This window comes from Phocoena sinus, chromosome 20 (genome assembly GCF_008692025.1).
Source record: "Phocoena sinus isolate mPhoSin1 chromosome 20, mPhoSin1.pri, whole genome shotgun sequence".
Classification (NCBI taxonomy): domain Eukaryota; kingdom Metazoa; phylum Chordata; class Mammalia; order Artiodactyla; family Phocoenidae; genus Phocoena; species Phocoena sinus.
Window position 1 is genome coordinate 27,862,508 of NC_045782.1, and position 20,277 is coordinate 27,882,784.

Genomic DNA, 20,277 nt, shown 5'->3' on the forward strand with positions numbered 1-20,277 from the left:
CAGGATCCCCTTCAACAGATAAAAGAAAAATGAGCAGATGTGTAAGGTGAGGGGAGGAGAAAGACCAGAGCCCACAAGAGCTGGGTTTAGAAGGAGAAAGGAGGGCTTCCCTGATGGCTCAGTGGTTAAGAATCCACCTGCCAATGCAGGGGACACGGGCTCGAGCCCTGGTCTGGGAAGATCCCCCATGCCGTGGAGCACCTAAGCCCGTGCACCACAACTACTGAGCCTGCGCGCCTAGAGCCCGTGCTCCACAACAAGAGAAGCCACCGCAATGAGAAGCCCGCGCACCGCAACGAAGAGCAGCCCCCGCTCACCACAACTAGAGAAAAGCCAGCGCGCAGCAATGAAAACCCAACACAGCCAAAAATAAATAAATAAAATAAATTTATTTTGGAGAAAGGAGAGAGCCATGATTGTGATTGTGAGGTGTGTGCATGCATGTGCACGTGTTTGCGTGTGTGTGTAAGAAATGGGACAACAGCACCTCCCTCGTTTGGTTGCTATAAGATCTAAGAAGCCCGCCATGCACGCTTTCTCTCTCTCTCTTGAAAATTTAAATAGAATCGTCATTTGGAATTTCTTGAAACACTTCTGGAAAGATTTAAATTGCCTTTTGATAAGTTTTGACTGTAGATATTTCCTTGAATACATCCTCCGAGTGGAAATAGGGGCAGGAATTCAGGAGCGAGAAGGTCTGGCTTTTCCAGGGCTTTAAAGCTGTATCATTTAGGGCCAGAGACCCTCTTCTTCGTGCCCCCAGAGGGGATGCCCAGCAACAGGGTCACACAGATGGTGCAGGGCCAGCCTGGGAATTCAGCCCGAGAGCTACTTGAGCTCATCACCTCTGCCCTCACCTCTCACTAATCCAGACACGGGAGGAAATGAAGGTGCTCCATTGTTGGGGCAGGTGCAGGGTGATGGGGCAGCTCCCGCCGCCCTAAGGACTAAGAAATGAATTGCTCCGGGTCTGAGTCGTAAGGGCAGCTGCATTTACCTCCGTTTGGCATCCTTTTTCCTCCACAGGAGCCAGGCCTGGGAAGCGAGACTGTGTATCCAAGCTGGGGCTAGAGCTGTAAGGCAGCCCGTGTGGGGATCTGGGGGCAGGTGACAGCTAAGGGCTCCATTACCAAAGGACCCAGTGGACCCAGCTCTGGGGATTGCAGGCCAAAGTGAATGTCTTTCTTTACCAGAGCCCAAATCCTACCCCTGCCCCTAACCCTAACACCTATCCGTGGTCTGAGCGCGTGTTGGAGGACTTTAGGGCCCACAGTGTGTACCAGTCTCTGCTGCAGATAGGAGACCTGCCCCCTATGCCCTCCCCATGCTGACCTCTCACCTGTGCTACTGCAGTAGCCACCGGTGTCCTCCCCTGTCTCACCCACCCCTCAATAGCTACCAGAGGGGCTATACCCTGCAACACTATAAGCCTGACTGTGTCACTGCCCCTCAAACATTTACTGCCCCCCACCCCTGCCCTCCAAGAGGTTCTCGGTGTTGGCATTTGGGAAATTTGTGGGATATCTTGGTGGTCACAATGTTGGGAGGGCACTGCTGACACATAGAGAACAGGGCCAGAGCTGTGGATGCCACGATGTGTAGGACAATCCCACATGCGGATGACTTGTCCCGGGTCCCACACGACGTGGGTGTGGCCTCGAAGGGTCCACCAGGATATCCATGTAAATGAGAAGCCAATCTATAATTATCAGGGTCTTTCATCTACTTTTGTTTGACAATCAGCTCAAAGTATGTTTTGCACAATTTCAATACACCACTTTGGCAGGAAGGCCACTACCACGCAGAGGAGAGCAAGCTTTGCTTCATTCAGAACTTTACCAAGTGATTCACCAATTCAGAGAATCAAGTCATCGATGGCCACGGCCCTCAGTCAGTCTGCACTTACAGCGTCACATTCACGGTGACTGCTCGTGTCAGAGCATTTGACCACTTCATTACATCCTCTGCCATAGTCATTCCCAAATGTTTCCATATAAAAATACATTATTTATTATAAATCACTTACCTTACATTTCTCCTTTATAAATTGAGCATTTTATTGAAGGTTTTTGAAGGCTTATATGTACATAATTATATTATTTGAAGACGTTCTTTCAGGCTAAAGGAGGCAAATTTTTATATAAGGGGGGTAGCCTAGGTGTGGAACAACTTTCACCAAAAATTGCAGTAAGGACCATATCTAAAAGAAGCAAAGGATGTGTATAAATGGGTAAATTCAGTAGGTTTGGTGAACTGGTCATTCGATGAGATGGTTATGGGGCTATGAAGATGAGTTACTGTAAGGCCTTCCTGGCAAATGAGGGAATCAAGATCTCTCTGGAGGAGTTCAACTAGAAATGGGAGGTGGGCAGAGAGACGCATCATTTAGCCATGGAAGTAGAGACCCAAAGAGAGTCTCGGGGCCACAGTTCATCTCGTGGGGAGAGGAAGTCTTACGCTATAGACTTCAAGCGTTGCAGCCACGGGCAGGACATCTGCAAGGTGGCAGCAGATGCAGGGCTCTGAGCCCACGGATTTCTAGGATTCTCATCCTGCAGAGACAGGGGCGCCAACCTCTCTTAGTTGTCACAGTTAAACATTTGCTCCCACCAGACCGCCTTACTCTGACGGAACAAGCGCCAAGCAACCTTCTGGTTATAATCTGGCCTCCCAGGTAGTCCTGGATGATGTCAGTGGGCTGGCCCTCTGGAACTGTCCCTCCATTTGAGTGCTCGTGTGAGCAGAGAAAGGTCCGTTCAGGGTGCTGGCGACGCCAGCTGTGCAGCCCTGCGAGACCAGGATGGGAGTAAATTCTGCAAGGCAATGCCTACCTCACTGCAAGGCCTGCCCACCGCCACCCTCGGGTGTCCCCTCATTGAGGGCAGTGCTCATTTCTACCCCTGTGTGTAGGTTATACATCCGTTTCCCTCCCAGCCTCCAGGCAAGTTCCACAACTTATTTGAGTTTGTGTCCCAACACCTGGAAACCCGCAAGGGTGCAGCCCTGCTGGGAACAGTTCAGAACACGTGGTAGGCCCTAAGTAAAATCTGTGGAGTGGGTGGATGGATGGACCATCTGGCAGTTTAGTCCACTCGTAGAGACAGAGCTCAGGCCCGCTGCTCTGAAGCATCTCCTGCCGCCTTCAAGGCCCTCTGAGGGCTTTCGCGCCTGCGACCCTCTGTTGTTTCTGCACAGTTGGGAGAATCTTTGAAACTGTCCTGTCCTATATCCTGTACCATGTGGGCTTTAGAACAAGCCACTCCTGGGTCTAAAGCCAGTTTTGTGACCTTGGGCGAATTACTTAACCTCCCAGCACCCCCTCAGCTGCTCCTTCGGTGAAATGGAAATCATGCCACCAACTATATCAGAACTAGGGTAGGCTTCTCTATAGCCCACGGGCTTTGGTGTTAATAGTTTTCAGAACCTTCCAGTGAATGGAAACAAACTCTTCCTTCCCCACTGCACCCTCTCCTCCACCCCAACTCCTGACCTGGGACCCTGTGAGCTGGGCTCCTGCAAGGAATCAAAGGGCTCCTTTATTTGCCTCTCCCCCTCCCCCCTCCCAGGAGCCTCCAAGGTGAGCCAACTTGGCCTCGGAGCCTGTCTTCTGTTCAAGGTGGGGGGTGGGGAGCTGGCACCTCCATCTGGCGCACGAAGCGAAGCGGACGTGAGCTCCGCACGAAGGAGATCCATCCCTGCAGCCCTGCTCTCCCTCCCCGCCCTGCGTGCACAGCAGCTGGCTTCCAGGGGAATCAAGTGACAGCCAGGCTCCAGGGAACCGATGGCGAGACCAATTGATCCATAGTGACAGAGAAGCCTTACAGCCTGGAAGCCCAGCAGGGGGCCAGTTAACCCATAGAGGGACAGGCAGTCTGGGGGAAAGTGGCCTGATCCTCTGCTCTGATGGGCACTGACTACTGTCTCTTAATTCCCTGCTCCCGTTAGCCTTCTAGAAGCTGCGAATGACCTCTAACGTTGTCATTCTGCCCACAAGGGATTCTGTCAACTGAGGGCCTCCCTTTACCTTGGCACCTAATGGCCTCCATTCTGCCCACCTGCCCATCTGCCCACTCCTCCCAGCTAACTCCTTACACTTTCCCAATCACCCAGTGCAGGGCCTGGTCTGCGTCCTAGGTTGCTCCCTCTGCCTGCAATATCCTCTCTCTGCAGTGTCCTCTTCCACCTGACTCACCCCTCCTCAGCCCTTTCTCCACTCAGCGCTAAGTGCTGGCCTCCGGGAAGCCTTCTAGGAGGAATGGATGGAGTGCCCCTCTCCTGGGTTCCCGCAGCCCCTGTGCTCCCTTCTGCGGCAACAGTGAGCCAACGACAGTGGAGTGGCTGACCTGTCTGAGCTCCGGGAAGGCATTGATGGCATGTGTCTTCTATTTCTGAGTCTCAGGCTCCAGCACAGAGCCTGGCCACTTTCTATCGATACCTTTTAAAAACTCTACTTGGGACGTCCCTGGAGGTCCAGTGGTTAAGACTCCTTGCTCCCACTGCATGGGGCACGGGTTCGATCCCTGGTCAGGAAACTAAGATCCCACATGCCTCACAGCGCGGCCAAATAAATAAATCCTTTAAATAAATAAATAAATCCAAAAAAACACTCAATCGTTCAGTAGGTGCGCCACAAATACGTGCTGAATTGAACTGAATTTGGTAGAAGGTTCGTATTTTTTCCCAAACAAATCTTACCAGATTAAGATTACACTGGAATTTATATATTGGTAAATCATGGCTATGCAGTTTGCTTTTTTCCCCTTTTGGGGGGTAACAGTTTTATTGAGACATAATTCATACACCATCCAATTCACCCATTTAATTTAAAGCATATAATTCAATGGTTTTTCAGCGTCTTCACAGAGTTGTGTAATGATCACCACGATCAATTTTAGAACATTTTCATCACCCCCAAAAGAGACCTCACACCTATTAGCAGTCACTCCCACCTACCCCCTCCCTCCATCCCCTGGCTACCACTAGTCTATTTTGTGTCTCTATATATTTGTCTATTCCGGACATTTCCTATAAACCGAATCATACAATATATGGTCTTTTGTGACTGGCTTCTTCCACTTAGCATAATGTTTTCCAAGTCCATTCATGTTATAATCGTGTCAGTACTTCTTTCGTTTTTATTGCCAAATGATATTCCATTGTATGGATACACCACATTTTATTTTATCCACTCATCCAATGATGGACATCTGGGTTGTTTCCGCTTTTGAGCTATTATGAACAGCTTTCTTTTTTTGAACACTAAAGATATTTTTTTTACCCTTAAAATAATTTCAAACTCACAAAAATATTTTGCAAGAATAGTACGAAGAACTTTTTCCCTTTAACCACATGAGAATGAATGGCTGACATCATGTCCCGTCACCACTAGCAACCCCCCTGTTCTTATACACACATACACACAGTACTGTAGCACGTATTTCCTGCCACAATGACACTCTCCTACATAATCCCATACAACCATTGAATTAGGAGGTTAACATCAATTCATTTCTACCAGACAATCCAAGTTTTACCAATAATGTCCTTTATTGCAAAAGATGAATCTAGAATCGCGCATTGCCTGTGTCATGTTTCACTGGTCTCCGTCATAACCTTGACACTTTCAAAGATTATGGGTAAGTTATTTTTCAGAGTCCCTCAATTTGGGTTTTCCGACGTTTCGTCATGATTGGTTTTAGGTGATGCCTTTTAAGAAGAATTTCACGTTAAGTAGCACTATGTTTTCTAGTGTATTCTATCAGGTGGCACACAATTTCTATTTGTCCTGTTACCAGGACAAACACTAGCTTTGATCGCTTGATTGGGTTGGGACTGCCATGTTATTCCACAGTAAAGTTACTCTTTTTTTTTTTTTAATATTTACTTATTTATTTTTGGCTGCACCGGGTCTTAGTTGCGGCACACAGGATCTTAAGTTGTGGCATGCAAACTCTTAGTTGCGGCATGCATGAGGGATCTAATTCCCTGACCAGGGATCGAACCCGGGTCCCCAGCACTGGGAGCACGGAGACTTACCCACTGGACCACCAGGGAAGTCCGTAAACTTACTCTTTTTTCTTTGTAATTAACTGTTTGGGGTGGGAGGTACTTTGAGACTATGTACATATCCATTCCACATCAAACTTTCACTCACTACGTTTTGGCATCAGCTAATGCTTCTTGGCTGAGTTAATTGTCACTATGAAGGTAGCCAAATGGTGATTTTCTAATCCCATCCCTCCTTCTATATTTATTAGTTGGTATTCTACTCTACAGGAAATTTATTTATATCGGTTTAGATTCAGGGATTCTTATCTAAAGGTTATAATTCATTATTATTTACTTTTATACTCAAATTTTCCCTGATTTGAGTCCCAGCAGAAGCCCCTCAAGTTGGCTTCTGCACCTTTTGACATGTCCTCATTGGTTTTTGAGCACTTTCTTGTTTTCTAGCACAAGGTATTCTAAGATCATCTTATACTGTCTCTTGCCCTGGCCCGAGAATCATCTATTTCTCCAGAGCTCTGGCTCTTTTGAGTGGAGGCTGGTGTTTACAAATCAGGATATGAGCACTAGGTGTGCTTAGTGGTATCAGAATATTGCTTCTCTTAGGTGCTCTCAACAGACAAAGCTAAAGTATACACACACACACACACACACACACACACACACACTCACACACAAATACACTCACAGGCATATGTATTTATACACATTCATACACCCTTTTACATCTATATTTATATCCATATTTATCTAGCTATGTATTGAAAAACGTGAATTCACACTAACACCTCTAATTCCAATCCAGTTAATTCCCATTGTCCTGTCTTCCGTATTTCCACATTTCTCACTCTGACAGTGAGGGTACCTGGTTTCCATTATTCTGGACACATTTACTTATTGAATGAATGCATGTGTGTAACCAATCTCCTATCACTTCAGTGATCACCGCCCCACCTCAGCCCCACCACGGGCATTCTCCTTACCCTGCTTTGGCTTTCAAAGCCCCCATGAGGCCCCTGCTGTCCCTCCCCCACCATGTAGCCCCCTGGGGCTCCAACACCTCTTACCACACTCCACACTCCCACCTCCCACTGCTCCCGCGATGCCCCAGCCATGAGGACACTCTCCTCACCCTGATTCGGCTCTGACACCCCTGCTGGCCTGTTGCTGTTGCCACCTCCCACTCCCACCCAGGCTCTGAAAACCCATCAGTCACCAATGCAGACACCTCCTCACCTGGACTCTAACCCCCTATGCCATGCCACAGAGAGGCTCCCTTCACCCTGCTTGGCCTCTGATACCCCCAACAGGTACACCATTCTTACCTGCTCAGTCTCTGACACCTGGGCGGGACTGATGTCACCAATGCCAAGGCCCTGCCCACCACCCTACCCCCACACAAGCACCTACCTTGCTTATTGAAAAGATTGGGTTCCTGGTTCTATAGGATTTTCGCAGCTGGCAGTTCGCTGATTGCATCCCCACAGTGTCCTTCGATATGTTTTTCCTCCTCCTTCACAAGAAATGGATAGTTAGATCTAGAGGTCTGATAAAATTCAGGTCCAGTTTTTTGGCAATAAAACTTCATAGGTAGTGTTTCATCAGGTAGCACATGATATCTGGCTGTCTATCATTTCATTTAGGGTTGCAGAATAATAGTATTTTAATTCTATTTCTCACTCCTCATATGAAGAGATACTTCTCATCAACAACATATTTTTTTAAATTTTATTGGAGTATAGTTGATTTACAATGCTTTGTTAGTTTCAGGTGTACAGCAAAGTGATTCAGTTATAAATATACCTATATTCATGCTTTTTCAGATTCTTTTCCCGTATAGGTTATTACAGAATATTGTGTAGCATTCCCTGTGCTATACAGTAGATCCTTTTCGGTTACCTATTTTATATATAGTAGTGTGTGTATGTTAATCCCAAGTTCCTATTTTATCCTTCCCCCTCATCAACCATAAGTTTACCCTGTGACTCATACAGGAAAGGGAGGTAAATGCTTGATTCTTTCTCTTTATTTGCCAGTTTTCAAAAAAATTAATAGGTTCCCTAACATCTTCCAAGAGTAATCAATGAGTGGGTTTTCTTTCTTCTTTTCTTTTTAGATTTTATTCTGAACTCATGGATTGAAACGTATCTTAATTGTTTTCAAATTGCCTATCAGTGGGGTCAGATGTGGGACAGGTGGCATTGCATAGTGCCCGTAGGACCAAATATGATAAGCTCCGATTCATTGCACTTGTTATTTTTACTGATGATCACATTGTCCCATCATTGGCAAGGAGGAGCCTCTTCAAATTGCTCCTACTTAGTAATTTTGAAGTGACAAGATGTTCCAGATTCATCTTGTACATTTTGTGCCCCAGAACTAGACTCTGTCATTTCTCCAAAATGCCTGGATCCCCATTTGGGGGGCAATACTATTTAGAGGCCATAATCTGGTCTGTAGGGGTGTTCACTGCTACTGGGTTGGCTGTTTTTCCCAGGCCCTTGTGATGGATAGAAAATGGACAGAGCACAGACGTGGTTAGAAAATAACGACATAGTTCCTAAGTTCATATTTGTCCAGTCCAGATTCAGGATTACAGGGCTTTTATTTAGCCTTATCAGTCTTAGATAGTATAATCCTTTCTTTCACACTGAACATCCCAATTCCCAACAAAATCAGCATAATTACTCACTTTCTTATCTCACAATATACACCCAACAGTCTCAGATGAAGATACCATCACTATCAATCAGTAAAATGTATATTGATAAACAATTTAAGAACTTTTTGCAGTTATTTTTGTTAGGATACACCCCCACCCTGGGATGCTAATCAGATTAATTTGTCCTTAAGTCACTTGACATAGCTCCTCTCTTTGTAATTATGCTGCCATACCAAATCAATACACAGTTTCCTTTCTTTCATTCTGTTCTCACAATTTAGATTGCTTTTTTGGGGAACCTAAGTGTCCATCAACAGATAAATGGGTAAGGAAGATGTGGTATATATTTATAATGGAATATTACTCGGCCATAAAAAAGAACGAAATATTGCCATTTGCAGCAGCACGGATGGACCTATAGAATATCATACTAAATGAAGTAAGTCAAGCAAAGACAAATAGTGTATGATATCATATGTAGAATCTAAAACATAATACAAATGAATTTGTTTACAAAACAAAAGCAGACTCACAGACATAAAAAACAAACTTATGGCTACCAGAAGGGAAAAGGGGGAGGGATAAATTAGAAGTTTGGGATTAATGGATACACACTACTATTTATAAAATAGATAAGCAACAAGGATTTACTGTATGGAACAGGGAACAATATTCAATATCTCATAATAACCAATAATGGAAAATAACCTTAAAAAATAATATAAATAGATTGCTTTTTTTCCAATTTCCATGGATTAGTTTAAAATTTTTTTATAGTTGTAAAAAATATTTACAAGGTTCCAGAGCCACATTCACAAAACAAGCTATCCTAAAAAAGTCTTTAACTTCCAATCAATTAAAATTAGAGGGCTTCCCTGGTGGCGCAGTGGTCGAGAGTCCGCTTGCGGATGCGTGCCCCGGGTCAGGGAAGTTCCCACATGCCGCGGAGCGGCTGGGCCCCGTGAGCCATGGCCGCTGGGCCTGCGCGTCCGGAGCCTGTGCTCCGCAACGGGAGAGGCCACAACAGTGAGAGGCCCGCGTACCGCAAAATAAATAAATAAATAAATAAATAAATAAATAAATAAATAAAATAAAATAAAATTAGAGAGGCTCCTAAACATGCTCAGAGTAGTGTAGGCACCAGAGTCTTGAGGTTCTGTGATATCAAGACTGGCCAATTCTCAGTTATTCATATGAAAGTGTTCTATAATTAGAATAGAGACTTGATACATTATTGCCTGAAATAGCAATAATGTAGACTTTGCACTTAACAGTTCCAGTAAGCTCTCGGGCTGATGTGATGGCTCCGTGGTGCTCCTTTCACCTTGTTGCTCCAGAACCCTCCACACATGGCTCCCACCTTGCAATCCGGATGGCTGCCCAGAGCCTGTCTCGTGCCAGCCAGCAAGAAGGGGAAAGGGGGAGAGGAAGCCACTTCTCATCAAGGGCAGGACCTGGAGGTTGCACACACAATTTCCATTTATATCTCACGGAACACTTAGCTGCATGGAAAACTGGGAGTTGTAATATTTTGCTGAAAATTTTGGAGTCCCATTACCAAGAAAAGAGGTACAGATTGCAATACCGGGGGACCTGTCCCTGCTACATCCTCCAAATAATAAGACATCATATAATCCAAGCATTACTGCCAGCAAATTTTTCACCCTGATAATACTGTTTAAAGTTTGGGATGAAACCAAGTGGCTAGCCAGGAATACAGGCAGACACAATATGGAAAAGGAACCTACACTTTGCCTATGGAAAAAATCTGAAGTTTTCCATAGTCAAATCTATCTTTTATGAATTCTGCCTTTGTTTCTGTACTTGAGATACACGTTCACCTTTTTTTCTGTAGTCCTTTTCTATATTATGTTTTTTTCTTTTACACCTACAATTTTTGTTGAATAGTATCAGGGAACTACAGCTATTTCTTTTCCAAATTGCCAGTCAGGGTCAGACATGGGACAGATGGCGTTGCATAGAGTACCCGTAGGACCAAGATTATCCAGAGCAATTTCAAGTCTTTGTCAATATTGGTTGAGCACTTGGTACCAACCAGGCCCTCGGCCAGGACTGCAGGACATGAAGATAGAGACCCAGTACTTGCTCTTAAGAGGCAATCAAATAACAGAGACAAATCATAATCAAATCGGCACCATCCATTGCAATCAGTGCTGCTGGAGACAGGGTGGAGGGAGGAGTGGACAAGGAAGTTTCACCAAGGAGGTGACACGTGTGTTGAATCGGGAAAGACCAGTGGGTATTTTCCAAGTAGACAAGTTGGGGAAGGGCATTTCAGGGCAAGTGGCTTAAACTCTCTGGTGTCTTCATCTAGAAAAACCCAAGGGTCGTGCCTCCTTCATGGGCTCACTGGAATTCAGGGATGGGACCTTGTGCTGGGTTTGTTGGGCAGCTGGAGATCAACATAAGGGTCACTCTTTCCCTTCCCTAGAAGGAGATGCCAGCATTGCTGGTTAAATGCCTCCTCCATCCTTTGTTCTCTGAACCTGGGGAAGTGAGATTCCCAAGCATCATAAGACTTCATGGAGGAAGTCTTATAAAGACCCCATATACCTGGGTAGCAGGGAGGGGTCAGAGTGTCCCTGGAACTTATTTGGTCACCTTCACAGTTTCCACCAGAGGCCAACCCAGCCTCTTGCTGCAAAACTGATTTTGGAGTGGAGATCCGGGTGGCAGAGCTGTAGAGCCCACGTGGCTAATTCACTGTGACTTTGGGCAAATCATTTCCACTCATCTGAGAACTGATTCTTCTGAGCCCTGGGACACCCAGAGCATTCCCTTTGTCCCTGAGCCAGTCCAAGGGTGAAGACAGGAAAAGGGAGACATCTACCTGGAGGCTGTCCCCCTGCCCACATGAAGTCTGCGTGCCAGCTCCCAGCGCAGGGTCCTCGGCCAGCAGTTGCCACCACGTGCGGACGCGTGTTGCTATAATAAGATGTGTTTATCTGAATACGGAGGTCAGGGAGTTAAGCAGTTGGTATTCCAGTCATATAAAGTCGTTTGCACAGTGTCACTACGAATAAAAGGGGGTTTTGACTAATCTAGTTGCCCTTCCTAAATATACCCTGCTCAAGAAACTCATCAAAGCAGCAAAGTCATCTTTGAGGTTATTAATCTCTTCTGCTTCACAGCTGGGGCAAATTTATCTGCTTGAATTAGCATGTAATAAACTTATAATGAAGCTGCCAGAGCCCCAGCTTGGTAGAGAGCGGCTCCGTGTAATGGGTAGTTACATCGAGGAAATGAGGTGCTGGTCCCAAGGCTGCCCCTGCTGGTCTGGTGAGGCTTGGGGGCTGTGCCCAGAGGCCATGCAGAGAGGGGACCGCCAGGCATGGGAGACCCCAAGGGTGGAAGGGAGCCTTGTGGATTGGTAGGGCCGCCTTCCTTATCTCTGTGTCTCCTCATTTCATAAGCGAGGAAACTGAGGCTGGGAGAGAAGAAGGATGTGTCTGAAGTCATGTAGACGGTGACTGGCAGAACCTAGGTGACAATCCAGGTGGGACCTGTGGCTTCCCACCCACCACCCCATTCTTGGCCATCCTCACGGTCAAGGGTTTTTCACCCCTGTTCTGCTATAGACTTCTGTCTGTGTCCTCCCTTCCCTTTCATCTGCCCCTCTTCCTGAGTCTTCCCTACACTGCAGTCCCACCGAGACCTGTTGGCCTTCCCTACTTCTCCATTTTCCAAGGGAACGTTTTCCCCCTGTCCCATCTGGGAGCCATCTGGACACCCAGGCACGGCCAGGAAGAACTCGGTCTCGCTGGTAACTGATCTACGAACACACTGAGAGTCCATGGGAGGGTGCCACGGTCTCCTTCCTGAGCCCGGGGGCCTGGGGGGAGCCTCACATGGGGACCTGAGAGTCTGCTACTTCTCCCTTCCCTCTTTCCTTTCTTCCCTCTGCCTTCCCCTAGGAAACCAGCTATATGTGGTCTTTGCTCCTTGAAGTTGAAGCTGGGGAGATGTTCTCCTGAATCCCATGGGAGTGGGAGAGGCTGGGGGACCCTCATGTTCTTAGAGGGGAGCAGCTACAGGACAACCACCTTTCTGGGCCAACACTGACCACCTTGCATAGCATTACTTTGATGGATTGTATCAAAAATAACCTACCCCATACATGAGGGTGGGGAAAAAAGGAGGAGAGTAAAGAGGACAGGCAACACCACTCCACCACATACATAGCCAAGTTCCTCATTCCAACCCTTCGTCCTCATCTGCATCCTCATCACCTCCATCCCCCATCTCCTCATCACCTCCATCCCCCGTCCCCTCATCTTCTCATCCCCCATCCCCTCTCCCCTCATGCCCATCCCCATCCTCTTATTCTTTTTCTTACAGTCTTTGGGGGAGAATGGGAAGAAGCAGGAGAAGAGAGGCTTTCTAGAGTCCCCTCAGACCCAGGACCCTGAGTCTTCCCTTTAGATACTTCCAAGAGGTTGACATAAGTGACAGCTCTCCAGCAAAGCCCACATCTGCAACTTTCCCAAAGTCATAATCATTTCTTCTCGAGCAACGGATAATAGAAATACGAGGAGTGATCACTGGGAGTCTTGAACCTCTAAGAGACTGAGGGCCACATGTCTAGGCCTGGTGTCTTTTCCTGTGACTTGCCTCAGGTCACACAGTTGCTGAGCTCAGGGCCGACACTAACCCCCCAGATGTTTTGGTTCCTTCTCTGGGGACTTTTTCCACTACACCAAGATGCCTTATGTGGTGAGAGTCCCCTCCTTGCTAACATGTTCACTGACCTATGTCCTGAGACCTGGATGACTCCCTAGTTTTCCAAATCATTGACTTAAGGCTCCTCAAAACCCTTCTTCCCATCCGATCTCCTCCCACCCCGTCACCCCCATTCCTCATACGTGGCAGTGTAGGACATGTCTTTTCTTAGAACTTTTGAGCCTGGCACAGCTAACAGAAGCAGAGCTTAGACCCTTGGGAGGGAAGAACTAGACCTGACCTGTGGAGGGATGTGGTGCAGGAAGGACGAATCCAGGTGCAGGTACCTTCGGAGGGAGAAGAGTCTGGCAGGCAGAGCCCAAAATCTGGCTGAGGATGACACAGGCAATGTCCCAGTGGTGGTCGGCGCCGGGGGAGCCCAGTTCATTCGGGACAGGTTGCCCTGGCCTGTGGACAGAACTCTTGCCCCACTCCTGCCCACACACTCCCCAGCTGAGCTGCATCTTCCCCATCGCCAAGGTGTCTGGATCAGCTCCACCAGGAGGGTTCTCCTCACACTCTTCGCAATCTTATGATTCTATCCTAAAGCTGAAGAGCAAATAATTTCAGCCCCTTCTTTTCCTCCCAGCTTTATTGAGATACAATTGACATATAACATTGTGTAATTTTAAGGTGTACAATGTGTCGATTTGATACACTTGTATATGGCGGTATGATTACCGCCGTAGTGCTGGCTAACACTTCCATCATGTCACATAATTAAGATTTTTCTTTTGTGGTGAGAACATTTAAGGTCTACTCTCTTAGCAGCTTCCAAGTATGCAGTACAATATTGTTAACTATAATCACCATGTTGTACGTTAGATCCCCAGAACTTATTCATCTTCTAACTGAAAGTTTATGCTCTCTGACCAACGTGTCCCCATTTCCACCAACGCCTGATAAAGAAGATGTGAGATACATATATTATATATATGGAGATATATATATATATACACATATAATATTCAGACATAAGAAAGAAGGAAATTCTACCATTTGCAACAACACGGATGGATCTTGAAGGCATTATGCTAAGTGAAACAAGTCAGACAGAGAAAGACAAATACTGTGTGATATCACATATGCAGAATTTTAAAAAGCCAAACTTGTAGGAACAGAGAGTAAAATTTCAGCCCTTTCTCGATGGAGTTGCCAAGGGCGGGGCCTAGCCTAGCTGTCAGAGGTGTCGGCCTTGAGGGAGGTGGAATCACAGAAAGGCATACGCTTACCCTAAGGTGATAAAACCCAGAGCTAGAAAGGCCTCCAATTATTTTTCATCTCCCCAAGCCTTCTCTGGAAACCTCTGTGAGATTTTTGTTATCCTTTGAAAATTTCATTTGAAATTCCTCTGGCAAAAGAATTTTGGCAATTAACAGGAAAAGGATGGAGTCTGCCTTCACAAGACCTATTTAATATTTAAACTGGTCTTCGTAGAGGATAAAAACAGTAAGACGAGGCAAGACTCCAGTCGGGAAGCTTGAAAACATGTAAAATATATTACCCACAACCCAAAGGGCTCTGAGCTTCACCGGAAGCGAGAAGAATCTGCCACCCAGGGCTTCCCTGGTGGCGCAGTGGTTGTGAGTCCGCCTGCCGATGCAGGGGACACGGGTTCGTGCCCCGGTCCGGGAAGATCCCACATGCCGCGGAGCGGCTGGGCCTGTGAGCCATGGCCGCTGAGCCTGCGCGTCCGGAGCCTGTGCTCCGCAACGGGAGAGGCCACAACAGTGAGAGGCCCGCGTACCCCAAAAAAAAAAAAAAAAAAAAAAAAAAATCTGCCACCCAGAGCAGATTGTGTGATGGGACTGGTTGGTAGGGAGAAAGCAGAACACCTCAACTTTCTATTTTGCTCCTATCATAGAGGAGGATATTCAGACCCCAAAGGTCTGACAAACACAGTTAAGAGAGAATTGACCCATTCCTAGAATTCTGTGCAAAGAAAGTAATCAGAAATGGAGAAACGGGGGTGTGTGCAAAGATGTTCAGTTCAGCGGTGTTTAATGAAAAACTGAAAACGAGTTGAAGGAGGATGGGGTAGACTATTGAAGCACCTAAGGAGCATCTAACCTATGGACTCTTACAGAGTCATCAAAACCCCTCCAGAGTTTGCAAAATCCTGGAAAATGCATGCTGACACACGTTAAGTAAAAAACAAAATAATAGGACTCAAACCTGCTTGCAACAGTCCACGTTTTCTATTATGAGTATGTTCTACTTTTTCACGTATTACCTTTACATTAGAAAAACTGTCATACATTTCAGAATATTTATAAGATATATTTGAACTATATTATCGTATATTTACAACTAACTAAAACAGACTATGTCTGGAAAATGGGAAGGGAGTACACTAAGTTGTAAACTGGGTGATGTCTTGGAGGTGGATATTGTCCCAATGTTCTAACAAAGAATATGTCTTTATGATATTATATTGGAAAAAATCTAAACATTTTTATTTCAAGAAATAAAAAGTGGGGGAGAGGGAGAAAAAGAAAGGAAGGAAGGAAGGAAGATAGAGAAAGAAAGGAGAAAGAATGAAGAAAAGAAAAGAAAGAGAGGAAGGGAGGGAGGGAGGGAAGGAGGGGGAGGGAAGGGGAGGGGAGGGAAGAGAGAAAATTGGACCTAACCTGTGTAAAGCCAGAGTGGCTCTGGTCTCTCAGGAGGCTCAGATCTCTAGACACATTGTTCCTTGACAAGAGCCTCAGGTTCAAGTACAGAGCCCCAGCAGGCGTTTTGAGGGACTGTAGAGTGAAGAAATGCCAGACTATTGAGAGTCAGCCCATGTCCTGATTATTTGAACAAAACAAAACATTAAATGCCAGTAACAACAGGCTGGCAAGTCTGATAACAATCCCTGGCAAAATCCTAAGTGTGAGGACTCACAGAAAAGGCAGCAACAATCCCTAGGAGCCGGCGCGAGTTCACCAAAGAGGAGGCACGCCCGACTGAATTCCTATTCTGAGGGGACAAGGACCGGGGCCAGGGGTGCCACTGAAAAAGGGCATGGTGTGGTGACTCAAGGAAGACATCCGTCAAAGCCTCTGAGGTCCTGAACAAGAAGGCGGAGTGTGGCCTGCCTGCTGGCAAGGGCTCTGCAAAAACAGCTATGGGGCCCTGGTGCCAGCCGGCAGACATCTCCAACAATACCCCAAGGCTCAGCCCTTGACCTTGTCCGCCTCAGCCCCTTCTTCAGCCACTTGAATGAAGCAGAACAGAAAATGCGCTTATCAAATTTGCAGTTGACAAAGCCAGAGGGATTGTTAATAGAAAGAATGGCAGAATCGAGATTCAAAAATATCTTGACAGGTTGAAATAATGGGCTGAAAACATGTAAAAAGGATAAATGTAAATTCCTGCATTTAGGTTTAAAAAAAATAAAGGTTTCATAAACATCAGATGTGAGAAACAGGGCTTAAAAGCGGAAAAGAGAGCTAGGTAGGGGCCAGCATAGCATGGTTAGTGGTCAGGTCAAGGGAAGGAAAAAAGAAAAGAAAATAGCCTTTACTGGTGTACCAGGAACTGTGCTAAACGCTTTACATGCTCGCATACCATTTCTATGGGGCAGGCACTATCCCATTTAACAGATGAGGAAACTGAGGACTGGTAATGTTATTAAGTGGTTGAATGGTTCATATCAAGCTATTAAGTGATTCATAGTAAGCTGCTGGAAATAAGCTACAAAGTGATGGAGACAGAATTTGAATTCAGGTCTTCCTAACAGATTCCTTTCTCCCTATCAGTTTTGGTTTTGAAAATGGGGGAGTTTTTGGTAAAGTTTTCCTCTTTTTTTTCGGGCCGTGCCACGTGGCTTGTGGGATCCTAGTTCCCTGACCAGGGATTGAACCCGGGCCCCCTGCAGTGGCAGCGGGGAGTCTTAACCACTGGACTGCCAGGGAATTCCCAAGTTTTCCTCTTTCTTAAAAAGAATCCCTAGAAATAGCTGCTCCTGTCCCTCTTCTGCCTCTTAGAGTTGTTAGCATGTGAGGCCTGGAACTGTAGCAGCCATCTGGTCACCTTGAGGAAACTGGCATTAGAGGACCAGCCAAATGTGGAGGATATAAGGTGGAGAAATGGAAATGCTGGGGGTGATTAATGACTACTGAGGCACTGAGCTAACCAAAACCAGCCCACCCTGGCACTTCTCCTGGGGAGATAACCAGTTTTCGTAATTGTTCAAGGCCCCTCTGTTTGGGTTTTCTGCTGTATAAGTATCCTGATGAATGCCTGAGACCAGGTAAGTCCCCCTCTATGGACCCGAGCAAGATCACATTTGGAGTGTGATGCTGACAAAAATGACCGTGACTTGGGGAGTTTGCCTGGAGAAAAGACATGGGAGGAAATTAACATAATGTTCTTCAAATATCTGAAAGTCTACAATTTAGAAAAGCAACTTGATTTTTTTTCTGAGATCCTCCAGGATGCAGAACCAGAACCGAGGCAGATACCAGTCTGGTGGACTCAGAGCTGTCCTCCATGGGACATGTGTCTGGTAAAAGAGAGAGCTCCCCATCGCCGGAGGTGCCCAAACAGTGTCGAAGTAGCCGCCAGACAGAGAGCTCGGAGAGAGACGTCCTCGCTGGGTGGCAGGTCAGACCAGCTGACCAGGGTTCCTTCCAAATCCAAAATTCTTGGATATTGCGTTATGCACATGGGGTAGTGCTAGAGCCTTCCAGGGAAATAAACAAGTAGAAGACCAAGTGTCTGGTATCTTCTGTCTCCAGTTGGAGTGAGATCCTGACAGAGAGCCACTGAACGATCTAGGGCAGGGAATTGTAAGTACCCAGTGGGGAAAAAGAGCCAGTGTTCTGTGGGAGGTCAGAAGTGGAGCAGAGCCCTTCCAGGGAGGAAGGTCGGGGAGGGCGGCTTGGAGGAAGGAGATGTGAGCTGGGCTTGATGAGTGGCAGGATCTGTTCCCAGCCTGGCCTGGTTCCCAGTTCCTGCAACATCCCCTCCCCCACCCACCCACACATTCAGCCAAGCCCATTGGTTCTTCCAGCCCTGCAGGCTCTGCCCTCTCTCTGTTCCCAGGACCAGTCCTAACTGGAAGCAGGAGAGAGGCAACTCCAGCTCTAAGTTCTAGAGAAGTTGACCTTGTCTGCCGACTTCGCAGGGCTTCTGCTTGTTTCTAAGGCACTTCCTCCCTCTGTTGGCGCCCCAGCTCTGCGGGCAGGACTCTGCGTCACTTGCTGGGGCACTGCTACCTGCTGATGAACATGTGTTCTGTTCCCTAGCTTGCTTGCACCAACACCTTTCCTTTGATAATAGATCCCACCCAGGGTAGGATGAGCATGTGACCCAGGCCTGGCCAATCAGAACACTCCAGCTTCTTGTTACACGGATTGGCTCGGGGATGGGCACCTGTGACCCAATCTGACCAGTCAGGGTCCTTCCCCAAAACTGTTCCAATAGAGTTTATACGGAGAGACCCCTGCCTTTAGATTACGAAACAGGAAAGCTGGAACCTAGGACTAGTGCTGGCCCTGCCACGTGAAGCAAGCCTGTCTGCCAAAGGAGAGGAAGAAGCAGGTAGACTCAAGAGCAGAGATGAGGGAGTGATGGGCAGAGGGAAAGGGAGTCATGGCCTCCTCTACTCTGGATTTGCCCCACGTCCTGCATTTCTTTAGAGCTGGAAACTGCCCTCTGCTTCCTCCCTGATAGGGTCCCTGTTTTCCTAAGCTCAGCTGTAACTCAGAGTCCTGAACAATACCCCAGCCTTTCCCATCACTTCATGGCTGCCCTGGCCCTGGGACCTTCCACAGCAATCACATCTGAATGAAGTCCCTGGGATCGTCTGTCCTGGCCCTGTGCACGAGAGTGGCTTGGAGGGGCGCATCCAGCCTGCCCCTTCTGCTCTATCTTGCTGAAAGATCCCCAGGTGGTGCTGTGCCCAGGCCTGGGAGGTGACAACAACCTGCAGGGCAGGGTGTCAGCCAAAGGACAGGGTGACCGTGCCAGGGTAAGCTCACTCACTAAACTAGTCCTTTGCTCACTTATTCATTCAACATTTACGTATTGAGCATCTGCTATGTTCAAGGTGCTAGGGCCAAAGGCTTAGCACAGGTATCCACAAACTTTTCTTGTAAAGGGCCAAATAGTAAACATTTTCAGTTCTGCGGGCCATAAGGTCACTGTTGCAACCGCTCTGCCTTGCCTTGTAGAGGGAAAGCAGCCACAGACCATGTGCAAACCAATGCGCACGGCTGTGTTTCAATAAGAATTATTTACAAAGGCAGGCGGTGGGCCGCATTTGGCCTGCTGTCCATGGTTTACCAACTCCCTTCTTAGCATATACATTTGCAGAAGGTGATGGGAGATAGAATAAGTAAGGTCTTGAGTACCAGCCAGAGAAAAATGAATTTTAGTGAATGGCTGATGGGACTCTTGGAGGATGTTTACCCTGCAGAACGGCGAGACCAAGGTGGGGTAACGGAGGGGTTGGTTCAGCATCAGACTCCTTGCCAGGCACTCACGACTCCTTCCTTTATTCAGTGAGTATTTATTGGATGTCTCCCATGTGCAGGCACTATTCTAGGTGCAGGGAAAACAGAGGCGACCAAGGCAGACAAGATGTTCGCCTTGGTGGAGCTTCTACCCTGCCAAGTGTATCAGCTTCTTCAGGGTCAAGCCCTCGCCTACCTCCCCTCTCCCCTCCACGCCACACCTATCAAGCCACTCAGAACCCCGGTGTCCCCCTCCAGGTCCATAACTTTGCCGTCACATCTTCTTGAACGTCCTTGCTCGCCGATCCCCCTGCAGAAGTCCTTGGAGCCCAGCTGAGCTGCTCTCCCTGTGAGCCTTTGCCCTCCACCTACCCCGGGAGAGCCGGTCACACCTCCTTCCGGGTTCCACAGCACAACGGACCTCCT